This window comes from Musca vetustissima, unplaced genomic scaffold, assembly GCF_032173495.1.
Source record: "Musca vetustissima isolate MV318-11 ecotype Yass unplaced genomic scaffold, APGP_CSIRO_Mvet_v1 utg21518, whole genome shotgun sequence".
NCBI classification, from domain to species: domain Eukaryota; kingdom Metazoa; phylum Arthropoda; class Insecta; order Diptera; family Muscidae; genus Musca; species Musca vetustissima.
Window position 1 is genome coordinate 146,557 of NW_026879941.1, and position 16,917 is coordinate 163,473.

The 16,917-nt window shown below is 33.1% G+C and overlaps 9 non-coding genes across 9 annotated transcripts; all 9 read right to left on the bottom strand.

Moving 5' to 3' along the window:
* Positions 1-2,390: 2,390 nt before the first annotated feature.
* Positions 2,391-2,463, bottom strand: Trnaa-agc (transfer RNA alanine (anticodon AGC)). Its single transcript has one exon. It is a non-coding gene; the product is annotated as a tRNA-Ala (tRNA).
* A 9,146-nt stretch (positions 2,464-11,609) lies between these two features.
* Positions 11,610-11,682, bottom strand: Trnaa-agc (transfer RNA alanine (anticodon AGC)). Its single transcript has one exon. It is a non-coding gene; the product is annotated as a tRNA-Ala (tRNA).
* Positions 11,683-12,125: 443 nt separating this feature from the next.
* Trnav-aac (transfer RNA valine (anticodon AAC)) lies at positions 12,126-12,198 on the bottom strand. Its single transcript has one exon. It is a non-coding gene; the product is annotated as a tRNA-Val (tRNA).
* A 175-nt stretch (positions 12,199-12,373) lies between these two features.
* On the bottom strand, positions 12,374-12,446 carry Trnaa-agc (transfer RNA alanine (anticodon AGC)). The gene has a single exon. It is a non-coding gene; the product is annotated as a tRNA-Ala (tRNA).
* A 368-nt stretch (positions 12,447-12,814) lies between these two features.
* Trnaa-agc (transfer RNA alanine (anticodon AGC)) lies at positions 12,815-12,887 on the bottom strand. The gene has a single exon. It is a non-coding gene; the product is annotated as a tRNA-Ala (tRNA).
* A 385-nt stretch (positions 12,888-13,272) lies between these two features.
* Trnaa-agc (transfer RNA alanine (anticodon AGC)) lies at positions 13,273-13,345 on the bottom strand. Its single transcript has one exon. It is a non-coding gene; the product is annotated as a tRNA-Ala (tRNA).
* Positions 13,346-13,910: 565 nt separating this feature from the next.
* Trnaa-agc (transfer RNA alanine (anticodon AGC)) lies at positions 13,911-13,983 on the bottom strand. The gene has a single exon. It is a non-coding gene; the product is annotated as a tRNA-Ala (tRNA).
* An 836-nt stretch (positions 13,984-14,819) lies between these two features.
* Trnaa-agc (transfer RNA alanine (anticodon AGC)) lies at positions 14,820-14,892 on the bottom strand. Its single transcript has one exon. It is a non-coding gene; the product is annotated as a tRNA-Ala (tRNA).
* A 539-nt stretch (positions 14,893-15,431) lies between these two features.
* Trnaa-agc (transfer RNA alanine (anticodon AGC)) lies at positions 15,432-15,504 on the bottom strand. The gene has a single exon. It is a non-coding gene; the product is annotated as a tRNA-Ala (tRNA).
* Between the last annotated feature and the right edge of the window lie 1,413 nt (positions 15,505-16,917).

Sequence of the window (16,917 nt, forward strand, 5' to 3'; positions counted from 1 at the left end):
TAAAGGTGGGTCTAGGACCAATATTTCGCGGCGTTACAAACATTTGGGGCTGCACAAAGCTATAATACCCTGACAACATAGTTGTGTAGGGTATAATTATGTAGGAGAATAAATTTGTATGTTATTGGCTTTAAAACGTTTTCAAAATACAATTTGCCGATTCTATGTCAAAGCTATACAGCTAGTTCAGGCCATGAAAGACATTTCTGAAGCAAAATATTTTGCTGTTACCGATCATTCCTTTCAATAGATGGCGTTCATGTAGGATCTTACAGACAACAATAGATGGCGCGGACGATGGGTTTACACAAATTGCATACCTTTAATTTTGCTATAACTTTTTTCGTATTGAGATATTAAAATAAAAGTGATGTCATGTGGAAGGTATAATCGTATAATTAATTGTGAAATAAATAAAATTTCAAAATTAGTTGAATATTAATATGAAATTGGAGTTTCAAAGTTGGGTTTAAAATAATGTAATACTACTTTGTATTGGGATGCACCAGAAGGAGGGAACCGATATTCCCCATCTTGATTTAAGTATAGAAGAAATATTACAGTATGTAATTGGATGTAATTGGTTAATCCTTTCGAGATCTATCTCGCACACAAGTCAGACAGACGGACATTTGCTAAGCCACTCCAAATTGTGTGAAGCGGATATGGTCTATCGAAATATTGATTTTAGACTCCATGTTTCTTTGGACCAAATCCGCTTCACATAATTTGTAGTGGCTTTACAAATGTCCGACTGTCTGACTGGTGTGCGAGATAGCTCTTGAAGGGATTACCAATTACATTACAAATTGTATGGTCGTAAAGGAAATTGAAATCGCTTCAATGGATCGATATTTTTTTAAACCTATATTACCGATTAATACAATAACTGATTATGTAGGGAATTATTTGGCTTATGATAAAATCTAAAAATATTCTCGATAGTTTATAACTCAAAAAGATTTTATATAGACATTTGCGACATGTTGATGGTACATAAAATTTTTGAGGTTTTAAATGTCCAAATGATGGTGAAAGCTACAAAAAGTTCGGCCTGCCTTAACATAACGATGTTTGACTTGTATTATTTAGAGGTAATGGATGTTATGGTTAGTATATAAATGTAAAGGTCTGAATGTTTGGGATTCAAAATTGGCTTCATATAATGGATATGTTTTTATTAAAGAGTTGACCATTTGTACTGATTTAATATAGGTTTGGTCAAAATATTTAAAACTTGTTATACCCTTCACAACTTTGTTGTCAGGGCATTATAGCTTTGTGCAGCTCCAAGAGTTTGTAACGTCACGAAATATTCGCTCTATAGCCACCTGTAAGTATACCGATCGTCATATCTCGACTAGCTGAGTCGATCTAGACATGTGAGTCCGTCCGTCTGTCCAATATAAATGGTAAACACGATACAGGCCACAGTTATGGACCGATCGATCGAAATTTTGCATTTCGGACCCGTTCGGGCTAATGAAGACCCCTATTGATTTTGGTAATGATCGCTTAAAATTAAGGGGATGAAATGGACCTAAAACTTTATTTTCTGTTTTTCTGGTCGCTCTAGAGGCCGCAATTATAGGAGAAGGCGATCGGGCCAAAGAATAAGCATGCCTGTTTTGATAAAGATCGGTCAATATTTAGCGGATCAAATGGACCCTGAATTTTTTGTGAAAAATTACAAAATTTGTATTCTTTGTCGTATATATTTATTCCTGAAGGACATAGACCGAAGATTTTTATAATATATCAAAGAGGAGTGGTTGACATTTAAATTGATATCAATTATGTTATTGTATGAACACGGATGTGGGAGTTATACGTAAATATTTAAAGGATTCTATGTGTTATGATATCGTTGAATATTACTATTACCCCACCAAGGTACGGAAATGTAGCACTGATCGCTTTGAAATTTTACATGAAGTTCCGGTTATGGTCAAAATTGACGCCTATCATTTACAGTGATATTGCGATAATATTTAGGGGTTGCAATTAATCGAAAACGTTATTTTTGTCAGATTTTCTAGTCGCTCTAGAGGCCATTATTACATTCAGAACATCACTTATTTTATACAGTGAAGGCTAGAGGCCATTATTACATGCAGAACCTCACTTATTTTATACAGTGAAGGGCAACTGACCAAATGCTAAGAACGGCTGTTAGGAAGCACTATTACTGTGTGCAAAGTTTGAATGAAATCGGTTACTCCCTTCGGAAGTTATTATGCGTCCATCAAGTCAGACATTTATAAATCGATTGAATATTATCGTAATCGAATTTGGTCCAAAGAAACTTTTGCTATAAAATCAATATTTCAATGAGGCATTTTTCACCGCTGTATTATTAACCATAATGCAGAGGGTATAAAACGTTAAGTTGGAGATGCGGGGCATCGATCCCCGTACCTCTCACATGCTAAGCGAGCGCTCTACCATCTGAGCTACATCCCCTCATAAATTAGAATTTACTTTACAAAACCGCATTATTGTGAATACCGACACCGATTTCAGTGATGGCGCTATTATATTGATTTTAATCACGTACAATGCACATTTTTATGCACTGTGTATTTTAATTATTTTATACTAAAATATTTTGCAATAATATGTTTTATTTTTATTTAAAATTGGGTGCAAATACGGATTATTGAACTCCATATCAATGAAATATTTAAGTCAACTAACATATACCGGCATATACGATGTAGTACTTTTCGTACACATAAATAAAAAATTCCAAAACTACGTATATATGCCAATCCTACACTTCGACGGTAATGCTAATTTAAATTTTCAGGATTCCAACTCGATTTGTACCTCCAAATTAAATTATATGTATACTTTTCGTTACATAAGTGCACGCTTCCAAAGCCAGCTCCTTATATTGACCCTGCTTCTCATCCTTAATTTGTATTCCAAATTTTTAGCTCTATCCATTCACATGCTGCGAAATTGTACTAAATTTAGTACATTTTAGTATTTTTTGCGTACTTATAGGTTGAATGTCTAAAATACCCTTTGCTATATCTATTCTACTCTCCATCAGTGACCCTCATTTAAAATTTAAGAGTTCTAGCTCTACCGGTTCGCCAAATACAAATGGCATCACATTTAGTACTTTTTAATACTTTTCGTATCGTTCTAGTACGAATTTCCTAAAACCCAGCCTTATCTGCCACCTTTGAACCAAGAATGACCCTCACCCAAAATTTCAAGATTCTATCTTCAGAAGTTTCGTCTGGGCCTTGATCGTTAAATCAGTCTGTCAGTCAATCACTTTACTCTTTTATTAGTATTTAATGCTTATATATAATTTTAATTTGTCTTTAATTTTTCATTCCAGGTTTTTATGAATTATATATGCTTATTTGAAAATATGGCAGGCCCGCCGATAACGATCAATATATTTTTTGGAATTATCCTCATCTCTAAAAAAAATTCCACAAGGAAGGATTACAATAGAATATAGTCCAAATACGTGGGCCAAGTTGTTAAGAAATGTATTTCTTAAATTTTATATTTAATATATTTTTTAAATGTATGTATATATTTTTTACAAAGAATATTGAATAAAAAATAAAGAATAATGAATTTACTAAAAATACTATTTGCTCTTATTTACGGATACAACAAATATGGTAAGATATGTCTGATGACGTCACATCTTTTCATTCACCTGGTTGTATGCAGTTTTTGCGCAAATTTCACAAAAATACACACATTTATAGTTTTTTTTTTAATTTGTTTTATTTCAATAAACGAAGAAGGTACATGAAAAAATAACTCAACTACATACACTATTTACTTAATAGTACATAATACAATGATAGTGTGGAGGAACAAATTAATGAACGATGTCAGACTAAGCTGGATATTTTCATTCAGAAATTGCTCAAACCTACCAGGCATCCAGAACAAGTAGATAGAACATTTAACTAATTAGCAAACTGCGGGTTTTTAGCCCCGTAACTTGTACTAGGTTTGATGTTCGGAACAACATTTTTGGGCTCATATCAGGAAATAGATTTCAAAAAATTCAGAATAACTGGTTTGGTGGCTGCTATAAAAATACACTAAGACTGCTTATGGTTCCAATTTTCATCAATAATCTTACCTCAGTTCAATGTTTACTGAAATAGCCGCATGAAACCAAACAAAAATATTAAAAAGTCCACAATTGTATATTTGAAACAAAAAAAAAAAAAAAAAAAAAAAAAACATTTTTTTGAAGCTTTCAAAAGACTGATTTTGTTAAAAATATTTCATTCGGGAATTACATTTAGACTTTAGATAAAATTCTATTTTTTAAAGAAATATTTTTTCGAGTAACACATAAAGTCGTGAGTTTTTAAACATGTTTGTTTTGGGGACCAGATATGGGGGTGGATTCATTAAAAAATACCAGGGACCACAAATGTAAGTGGGTCTCAGGGCTGTCTTTCCTGACCTGTAAGGTATCATAATGAAGTAAAAAATTGGTCATTGGTAGGGAAACGGCAAATTTTATTTCGAAAAAAGATGATGCTGCGGTCGCTAAATTACCTGGTCGTTAAGTAAATTTAAATCGGTATATATGTATATTAATAAAAGAGTAAGGAATAGCTGCTTAAGTGGGTCGATTATACAGTCATAAATAACATTGAAGAAACGGGCTGTGAACCATTTTAACAGAGCATGCAGTTCGAGGTGCAATTTCTTGTTGCGTGATATGTAGGTGTGATTGTATGTGATTTATGCACATATGCAATGTAAAATATATTTACTTACACATACACACACTGTAGCTGTATGAAGAAAAAAATCCATTTTGCAAGATCGATTTTTGTGGTGTTTTTGATTTTTTTGGTAATAGGCGCCCAGCATCGAACAGAAAGTATATTTCGGAGCATACTTACTTAACCGATTTTTATGAATTTTGCAGCAATGGTTAGAGGAACTTCTGCAGTTTTATTACACAATGGCATTATATATTTATTACACCTATAAAGATAATTTTTTAGCTATTATCTTTTTGGCAACACTGTTTTTAACAATTTACACACATCTTGTGTTTTGTTTTTCTGTCATACATCTTCAGTTCGGTCCATAATTTAACGATGAATCGTCATACAAACGATCAACGCTTTCAAATAATTGAATTTCAATCCTAAAATACGTGCTTTGTTAAGAAAGTTCATTGCGCGTTTCTTCGAACTTATGGCTGTATAAACGATCCATTGAACCGGCTATTATTTAACCCCATTTCATATAGATATATACCGATTTCAAATTCCTTTACGACCATACAATTTGGCGAACGGATCGCCATATATTGATGCAGTAACTGGAAATTTCATAAATGTAGAATTTAATGTCCTGGTGAACTGGAGGTATTGTAGTAAAATTTATCTCATACGAAAGGTACTACCTTTAGTCTGACTATTTCGTGATCTATTCAAAATTTGAAATGTTTTATTTGAAAAACCAGTGAGCGGAGCAGTATAGTCGGACGGGGCCGACCATACGATACCCTACACAACTACCACGAACTCTAACTTTCTGAGGATGTTTATTCCAAGTCTGAGTAATATTTCGAGATATTTGCCCCCTCTTGTCCGATTAAAGGTTAACAACACCTCTTCCTTACTTTTTTCGAATATTCAGAACAGTCCCTCTAATTACTTGTCCAGATTACCTTCCCGGTGGGTGTGTTGTGATTTTCGGATTATACTCTACTCGAAAACACACAAAAAATTATGTTTTCTGTCCATTTCATCCCAAAATTTTAATCTGATCATCACCGAAAATTGTAGGCGTTGTTCTTGACCATAACTGGAACTTCATGAAAAATTTCAAAGCCATCAGCGCGATATTTCTCCCTCTAATGTGGTAATGGGTTACTAAATAATATCTGAATACATAAGCACCTGTAAACATTTGACTGTAACTCCCACATCTGAGTAGGTACATCACTATATTTGGTATCAATTTAAAGGCCAACCACTCCTCTTGGATATGCTATCAACTCCTGGGGTTTACATCCTCCAGGAGTAAATATATATGCCATAGAATACAAATTTTCTCATTTTTCACACAAAAGTCAGGGTCCATTTGAGCCGCTAAATATTGACCAATCTTTATCAAAACATGCATGCTTATTCTCTGGCCCGATCCCCTTCTCCATGCAAAAATTCGCGGTGTTTGGGCAATAATTGAGTCCTCTGGAGCGACCAGAAAAACCGACAAAAATTTAGTATTTGGTCCATTTCATCCCCCAAATATTAACCGATCATTTCCAAAAACAATAGGGGTCTTCATTTGCCAGAACCCATCCTACATGCAAAATTTCGTGAAGATTGGTCCATAACTGTGGCCTGTATCGTGTTTACAAATTATAATGGACAGACGGACGGACGGACACACATGTCTAGATCGACTCAGCTAGTCGAGATATGACGATCGGTATACTTAAAGGTGGGTCTAGGACCAATATTTCGCGGCGTTACAAACATTTGGGGCTGCACAAAGCTATAATACCCTGACAACATAGTTGTGTAGGGTATAATTATGTAGGAGAATAAATTTGTATGTTATTGGCTTTAAAACGTTTTCAAAATACAATTTGCCGATTCTATGTCAAAGCTATACAGCTAGTTCAGGCCATGAAAGACATTTCTGAAGCAAAATATTTTGCTGTTACCGATCATTCCTTTCAATAGATGGCGTTCATGTAGGATCTTACAGACAACAATAGATGGCGCGGACGATGGGTTTACACAAATTGCATACCTTTAATTTTGCTATAACTTTTTTCGTATTGAGATATTAAAATAAAAGTGATGTCATGTGGAAGGTATAATCGTATAATTAATTGTGAAATAAATAAAATTTCAAAATTAGTTGAATATTAATATGAAATTGGAGTTTCAAAGTTGGGTTTAAAATAATGTAATACTACTTTGTATTGGGATGCACCAGAAGGAGGGAACCGATATTCCCCATCTTGATTTAAGTATAGAAGAAATATTACAGTATGTAATTGGATGTAATTGGTTAATCCTTTCGAGATCTATCTCGCACACAAGTCAGACAGACGGACATTTGCTAAGCCACTCCAAATTGTGTGAAGCGGATATGGTCTATCGAAATATTGATTTTAGACTCCATGTTTCTTTGGACCAAATCCGCTTCACATAATTTGTAGTGGCTTTACAAATGTCCGACTGTCTGACTGGTGTGCGAGATAGCTCTTGAAGGGATTACCAATTACATTACAAATTGTATGGTCGTAAAGGAAATTGAAATCGCTTCAATGGATCGATTGAAGAATAGCATTGAAGAATCGGGCAATGAACTTTTTTTTACAAAGCACGCATTTTAGTTATGAAATTTAATGATTTGAAAGCGTTGATCGTTTGTATGACGATTCATCGTTAAATTATGGACCAAACTGAAGATGTATGACAGAAAAACAAAACACAAGATGTGTGTAAATTGTTAAAACAGTGTTGCCAAAAAGATAATAGCTAAAAAATTATCTTTATAGGTGTAATAAATATATAATACCATTGTTTAATAAAACTGCAGAATTCCCTCTAACCATTGCTCCAAAATTCATTAAAATCGGTTAAGTATTTCCGGAGTTATTCGAATTTCAATTTTACCATGGTCCGAAATATACTTTCTGTTCGATGCTGGGCGCCTATTACCAAAAAATGAAAAACACCACAAAACTCGGTTTTGCAAAAATGGAAATTTTTTCCTCATACAGGTACAGTGTGTGTATGTGTAAGTAAATATATTTTACATTGCATATATGCATAAATCACATACAAGCACACCTACATATCAAACAACAAGAAATTGCACCTCAAACTGCCCTTTGTCCCTACAAGTATGCTATAATTTTCATACAACAGCAGACATTATCAAAACTATTTTTGCCTTTTTTAAAAGACCAATTTTGTGTGGTTTTTCGTTTTCAGGTAATAGGCGACCAGAATCGAGCAGGAGGTGTATTTCGGACCATCGTTGAATTGAAATACAAATATCTCGGCAAATACTAAACCGATTTTTATAAAGTTTCCAGATATGATTAGAGGGAATTCTGTAGTTTTATTACACACTGCCCATTTCCATATTTCATATTTTTACAACTATAGAGGGTGTTCTTTTAGCTATTAAATTTTTGGAAACACTGTTTTTAACAGTATATATATATATATATATATATTTCGTGTATTGTTTCAATGCCAAACATCTTCAGTTCGGGCTATAATTTAACGATGAATAGTCATACAAACAAACAACCCTTTCAAATCATTGATTTTTTTATAAAACTGCATGCTCTGTTAAAATGGTTCACAGCCCGTTTCTTCAATGTTATGACTGTATAATCAACCCACTTAAGCGGCTATTCCTTACTCTTTTATTAATACAGATATATACCGATTTAAATTTCCTTAACGACCTGTTAATTTAACGACCGCAGCGTCATCTATTGTAGTTGAAAAAATCATAAATGAAAAATTTAATGTAGTGATTTTTTGTCATAACTGTTGATATTGTAAAAAGAAATGTGCCATATGATAGGTAGGAAGTCTACCAAAGACCAATTTTTTTACTTCATTATGATACCTTACAGGTCAGGAAAGACAGCCCTGAGATCCACTTACATTTGTTGTTTCCACGACAAAAATAAATACATATTTTTCGAAACGACCCGAGTCTTACTCGGCCAACGTCTGTCACCTCAGCCCATTGTGTAAAAGCAATAGGGCTGCTACAACAACAACTTACATTTGTGGTATTTTGTATTGAATCCTCGCCCATATCTGGTCCCCAAAACATGTTTAAAAACCCACGACTTTATTTGTTACTCGAAAAAATATTTCTTTAAAAAATATATTTTTATCTAGAGTCTAAATTTAATTCCCGAAAGAAAATATTTTTAACAAAATCAGTCTTTTGAAAGCTTCCTAAAAATATAGTTTTTTTTAATATTGTGGATATTTTAATACTTCTGTTTCATGTGGCTATTTCAGCCGAGGTAAGATTATCGATGAAAATGGGATAAATCACCGTTTTTTAACATTTCTTTAAATATTAAATCAGCAGTCTTAGTGTATTTTTATAACAGCCATCTTCCTTTAAGGACTACCAAATCAGTTATGCTGAATTTTTTGAAATCTATTTCCTGATATGAGCACAAAAATTTTGTTCCGAATATCAAAACTCGTGTTACGGAGCTAAAAGCCCGCAGTTCACCAATTGGTTCAATTTTCTATCTACCTGGATTCTGGATGTCTGGTAGTTTGAGCAATTTTTGACATCGTTCATCAATTTGTTCCTCTAAACTACCATTGTATTAAGTAAATAGAGTATGTAGTTATGTATCTTCTTCGTTTATTGAAATAAAACAAATAAACAGATTTAAAAAATACTAAAAATGTGTGTATTTATGGACGTCTAACAAATATCTCAGTGGGGGTTCACAATATTAGTTTCGTAGTAACTAACAATAACGCCCAATGTCAAAAAATCCCAAAAATTTGGTGCAATTTTGCGCAAATTTCACAAAAATACCAGGCGCCCAGAATGAAGTAGCAAGTTGTCCGACAAAAAAATAAAAATTTCGAAAAATTTTGGTCTGGCAACACCCAACCCGCGGAAAAAAAATTGAGTGCCTAAAAGTATGCTACAAATTTTGTAATTTTTTTGTACGGCATTGCCAGATGCAATTTTTTACTTTTTTGGCGGGCTACTTTCTACTTTCTTCTGGGCGCCTGGTATTTTTCTGAAATTTGCGCAAAAAATGCATACAACCAGGTGAATGAAAAATTACCATATTTGTAAATAGTATTTTTACTAAATTCATTATTCTTTATTTTTTTATTCAATATACTTTGTAAAAAATATATACATACTTTTAAAAAATATATTAAATATACATTTTAAGAAATGATTTTCTTAACAACTTAGGCCACTTATTTGGACTATATTCTATTGTATTCCTTCCTTGTGGAATTTTATGATTGAGAGATGAGGATAATTCCAAAATATATATTGATCGTCATCGGCGGGCCTCCCATATTTTCAAATAATTTGTATATCGTTTTCGATTGTCATCATACGGAAATTCGAGCATATATAATTCATAAAAACCTGGAATGAAAAATAAAGGACAAATTAAAAAATATATATAGGCATTAAATAATCTATACTAATATAAGAGTAAAGTGATTGACTGACAGACTGATTTAACGATTCATCAACGCCCAGACGAAACGGCTGAAGATATAATCTTGAAATTTTGGGTGAACCGATGGGATGAAGTTTTGGAAATTTGTACTAAATGGTACCAAATGCGGGTTTGAGTGAACTGATTGAGCTGGAATTATGAAATTTGACGTTCGGATCACTTTCAAGGTGTAGGATTGGGCTTTGTGGACATTTTTGGAAATTCGTACTAATGTACATTTAAGTGCACCAATTGTGCTGGAAACCTTGAAATTTGGAAATAAGGTTATTGTTAGAGTGTAGGATTGGGGTATGGATGTAGTTTGGGAAATTCATACTTATGGGTACTAAATTGTACTGCATATGGTACAATTTGAATTTTGTGTGAACTGATAGAACTGGAATCCTGCTATGTATAAAGTTTTGGAAATTCGTACTAATGTGTACTAAATGGTACAAAATTTGTATTTGGGTGAACCGATAGAGCTGGAATCTTTAAATTTGATGTTAGAATCACTGTTGGAGTGTAGGGTTTGGCTTTGTAGAAAGTTTTGGAAATTTGTGCTAATGTGTACTAAATTTGGTACAAATTAAATTTTTGGTGAACCAATACATCTGGAAGAATTTCCTACACTCCAACAGTAATTTTAATTCCAAAATTCTGGAGTCCAGCTCTATACATTCACACATAATCAAGTTGTACCAAATATAGTACCGTTTAGTACACATAAGAACTATGCTTCCATATTTAAATTCTATATTCCAACAGCAACCATTATTCCAAATTTAAGGTTTCCAGCTCTCTGAAAATTGTATCAAATCTAGTGCCGTTTAGTACTTTTCGTGCACATAAATACGAAGTTCCAAATATGTCTCTATAGCTAAATAGTTATCACAATCACACAATAGTTATCACAATTCCAAATCAGGTTTTCAGCTTTATCCTTTCAAGCAAAATCCAAATTTTACTAAATTTAGTACCATATAGTACCTTTCGTATCAATAAATACGAATTTCCTAAACCACCTCAATTCTACACTCCAACAGTCATTTTAATTCCTAATTTGAAGACTCCAGCTCTATCTTGCACCAAATTTAGTACCATTTAGAACTTTTCATACACATAAGTACGATTTTTAAGCTACCTCAATCCTGTACTCCAATAGTAGTCCTAAGTCCACTTTTCAGGATTACATCTCTATACGCTCAACTAAATGCAAATAGTACCAAATTTAGTACAATTTTGTACTTTTTATACACATAAGTACGAATTTCGCCTAATACAAATGGTAATATATTTGGTACATTTTAGTACATTTCATAAAAAATATTAGATTTGATAAATCTAAAATCATTTCAATAGTATCAAAAAGTGTGACTGGAGATGCGGGGCATCGATCCCCGTACCTCTCACATGCTAAGCGAGCGCTCTACCATCTGAGCTACATCCCCTGATATCGAAGTGAAAACAACTAACACACATCGGGTAGAGTTATTTTAGTCTTGCCAGACTTGTGTGTTATTATCACCAACAATAATTCTCATATTTGTGCACTGATGGAGTAGGTTTTCGTGGGACATGAAAATATGGAAATTTAGGTGATACCAACATTTGGGGGTACTATCTGGTCCATATTCGGCCCACAGAATTGGTTTAGAATTATTAATTTAGCACCCCAAATCAATGATTTCGAGAATATTGTACCACGAAGTGATCTCCTTTTCAAATTGTTGATTCTGTAATTTGGGTTTGTTGAAATCATAAACCCAACCCATTGGAAGAAGTTATATCTTCGAAGGCTCACAGCTGACATGATTCCCAAAATCTTTAGGTATCTTCAGTATGTTGAGACATCTCTTCATAGAGCTACAGCGAGCGAATAAAAAGTTTCTACTGTTTCCGCCCGGGATTGAACCGGGGGCCTTCCGCGTGTTAGGCGGATGTGATAACCACTACACCACGGAAACTCATGAAAGATCAAACACGTTATCTACCTATAATGTTTAACTATTTGAAAACATATAAATTTAAAGTCTCGAACGGATAGAATTTTCATAATTTAAAATAAAATAATTCATGTATTAAATAGACATTTGTTATGTATATTGGAAACCTAAAAATGAAAAAAATAATAATTCCGTTTGGAGATGCGGGGCATCGATCCCCGTACCTCTCACATGCTAAGCGAGCGCTCTACCATCTGAGCTACATCCCCAATGTGCAAATGGCAAATATCATGTGTTTCAAATAGAAAACTACTTATTAACCCATATAACGCCAGATATATTTCCCTTTTAAAATACAAAATGCAATTTTAAAAGGCATTTTTTACTACTCAAACTATATTTTGAAAATTTTATATGTCTGTATGTATAGATATAAATCGAGACCTCTTGAAGACCACATATATTCTGAATATTTCAGGGAACTTTCCGAAGCTTAAGTCACAGTAGTAATTACTTCCAATTTCAGATTTTTGAAACATATTTTTTTGTAAATAGCTTCGACTTTACATAATTTATATGATTTTGTCTGTACGAACTGTGATACTCTATAACTATTTAAGTGTACAAAAAAGTTGACTGGAGATGCGGGGCATCGATCCCCGTACCTCTCACATGCTAAGCGAGCGCTCTACCATCTGAGCTACATCCCCTGTTATATGTTAATATATTTTTTATAAAAATAAATTTAAATATGTCTTAACTAAAAATTTAATATTATAAATAAATTAATATATATATTAATATATTGCATTAACTGTTTATGGTGGAATACTATAACACTACCAACCTATATATTCAAACAATATATGTTTATTTCTATTTACTGAAATATTGATTTAATTGCTTATGGTCCGTGAATTGGAATTTTGTTTCCTTCTTCTTTTATATTATTCCGAATAAAAATAACAATTACGTTATTTGTATTACTTGGTGACTATTGTCGATGCTGCTCCATTGTACATAATTCACATATGAAATTTACAAAATTGAAAGATTTTATTTTTTTTATTTTTGCTATTTTTGCAAAATGTTAATTGGAGATGCGGGGCATCGATCCCCGTACCTCTCACATGCTAAGCGAGCGCTCTACCATCTGAGCTACATCCCCTGATAAAAAATTATAAATAGTCTAAAAATACGTTGTTAAATTAAACAAAATTTAAACAATAACTATGCATAATATGCTTATCACGTATACTCATTAATTAATTTGTATGCATTGCAATGCAGTGGTGACAATATTACTTGTAGTAAATACTAACAAATTTACTAAAACTAGTTTCGTGTGTATTACGTTCGTTTATCTTTCAATACAAAATCGTTTCACATAATTCTCATATGAAATTTCCAAGTCCAAATTATTTTATACATTTATTACGTTAACTGTTTAATGTACATGTTAATTAAGTAGGATAAAAACCAATATGCCATTGGTAATTTATGATTCGACACAGTATTTGGATTTAAATGCTATAAAATTAAAATGTCAATAGATTACACTGTATTATAATAAAATGTGAATTTCATTCCTATAATTCACAAGTTTATTTTTTACCAACACCTTAAATGCACAACCTAATTGGTTAACAGTGCAGAATAATGGAACAGCCATTATTTTGCGAGGTAATGTTCATGTATGAATTTACATGTTTTCAATTTAAAAAAATCATATTTGGAGATGCGGGGCATCGATCCCCGTACCTCTCACATGCTAAGCGAGCGCTCTACCATCTGAGCTACATCCCCAGTTGAAAATACCCATAGTGACCTTAAAGTGTTCAAACAGTTTATTATTTAAAATAGAGTTATTGAGTAGTTTCTCACGTACACGCATTACATTGGGTGACTAGCATGCATTTTAATTAAAGTTCAAGCTATACAAAAATTTAAGTTAGCTATATGTTAGTAACACATTTTACTACAATTTTTACAAAAACAAAGGTACAGTCGGAATTATTTATAAACACATATCGGTTGTAAAGTCGGTATCCACAAGTCAGAAAAAAAGTTCGCTTATAATGAGTATTTGTAGCAAAGACTTTAAAATTTATTTATGAACTAATAATGCATCCAATTATATATACAGTCGAAATCTTTTATAACGACATATCGCTTATAGCGACCAACAATAATACCCGGGTGAGATATCATCGCCCTTGATCGTCGTTATTTTATATGTGCATATAATTCTAAAGAGTTTCAATAGGCAGTTTTTTTTAAACATGCACAGAGAGAGCCTATATATTAGTACAAATGCAACAACAAAATCGAGTTGATTTTTTTCTATTCGTATTTTTTGACTTAATCTTTCACACATTAAATATTTTAATTTTCTATTCCGCATTGAACAACACCCCTTTTCTTGGCATTGAACACACGGTCTTTTGTTCTGTAGTAAAACATACCGTCTGTTGTGCCAAGGTCATGAGCACATGAAGTAGTATCAAAAGTTATTCTTGTATACAACAAAGCACACTACAACAACAAATATGGTATTTCTAGAATATTGAAACAAATTTGTGTAGAAAATGACTTATCACAAATGTGGAGGTATGTTTTTTAGCTTTAAATAAAATTTCATTTGGAGATGCGGGGCATCGATCCCCGTACCTCTCACATGCTAAGCGAGCGCTCTACCATCTGAGCTACATCCCCTCGTGAAAAATTGGCAGCATATAAATATGTAATTTTTTCTTAAATCACACACGTGATTCAGCAAAAAATTGATTTGAACTAAAATGGAAATGAAAATAATTAAATGCACAAACTGCTTCACTTTGCATTTTAATTATGCAGTAGATTTTAACTTCAATGACGCGAAAAAATAACATTAAATACACTAAAAAACAAGTTTTAAGTTATATTTTTGTTTTGGTTTTAAAATTTTACTCTTTTTTATTCACCTAAGAAGTGGTAAAAACGTCGTTATGTAAAACCATGAGATGGATATTAAAATATGTACCAAAAATCAATCGCGACTCTTATATGGGGGCTATACTATAATCATTGTTGGGATAAAAAGATTGGAAATTTAATGAAAATCTAAATGATATCGATTATCAAGAATATGTGCATATTTAATGGGGTCTACGAGAAATATCTCCAGGCATTGCAAACAAATATTTAATACACTATATGGCGATGGTGATTATAATATATAATATTTTTGTATAAAATAATAAAAAAATTACAGTTGGAGATGCGGGGCATCGATCCCCGTACCTCTCACATGCTAAGCGAGCGCTCTACCATCTGAGCTACATCCCCTGATAAAACGTGTGCTTTATAAGTCAAAGAATAAAATGGAAGCATAACTACACGTCCACATTTGTGCACCCTACAACTCACGAAATCCTTTAGTAGTTTCGCTACACAACTATGTTGTTAGGGTATTATAGCTTTGTGCAGCCCCAAATGTTTGTAACGCCGCGAAATATTGGTCCTAGACCCACCTTTAAGTATACCGATCGTCATATCTCGACTAGCTCAGACATGTGTGTCCGTCCGTGCGTCTGTCCATTATAACTTGTAAACACGATACAGGCCACAGTTATGGACCAATCTTCACGAAATTTTGTAAAGATCGGTTAATATTTAGGGGATGAAATGGACCAAAAACTTTATTTTTGTCTGATTTTCTGTTCGCTCCAGAGTCTGCAATTATGGACTAAACATCGCGAATTTTTACATGGAGAAGGGAATCGGCCCAAAGAATAAACATGCCTGTTTTTATAAAGATCAATCAATATTTAGCGGGTCAAGTGCGCCCTGACTTTTGTGTGAACAATTACAAAATTTGTATTCAATGTCGTATGAGTTTTCTTCTGAAGGAAATAGACCCGAGAAGTTGATAGTATATCCAAGAGGAGTGGTTAGCCTTTAAGTTGATACCAATTATATTTTCGTATGTACCCGGATGTGCGAGTTACACTTAAATATTTACAGGTGGTTACGTGTTCAGATATCATTTAGTAACCCATTACCACACTAGAGGGCGGAAATATAGCGCTGATCGCTGATCGGAGTCAAGGACAACTCCCATAATTTTCGGAGATGATGAGATAATAATCTTGGGATGAAGTGGACCAAAAATTTGTTTTTTTTTATGTTTTTTTTAGTCGATCTATAGGCCACAAATATAAGCCGAACATCACAACACAATCCACGATAAGGGAATCTGGACAAGTAATTAGACGATCTGTACTGAATATTAGTAAAATTCGCAAAATATGTCAGTGAAAAGAAGATATGCTTTTGACCTCTAATCGGAAGATGGTGCAAATATCTTAAAATATTGCCCAGGCTCGGAATAAACATCCGTGTGATAGTTGTGTAGGGTATCATATGGTGGGCCCCGTTCGACTATACTGCTCCGCTCACTGGTTTTTTAACTATTATTTCGCAAAATTTTCATGGATTTTCCTAAAAATGATCTTTAATTTTAAAGACTAAAATGTTTCAAAATGATTTAGAGACATCAAATTTCATTTATAAGTATTGTTTGTATCCACCAGGGATCCGGAATGTCAAATAAAATACCTTTAAATGGAATGAATCTTCATCGTACCCCTATTCCAAAACTATTTCAATCATACACTCCAAGAGTTCTCTTAGTTGCAACTTTCAGGCTTCCAGTTCTACCCGTTCAACAAAGTCCAAATTGTACCAAATTTAGTACTT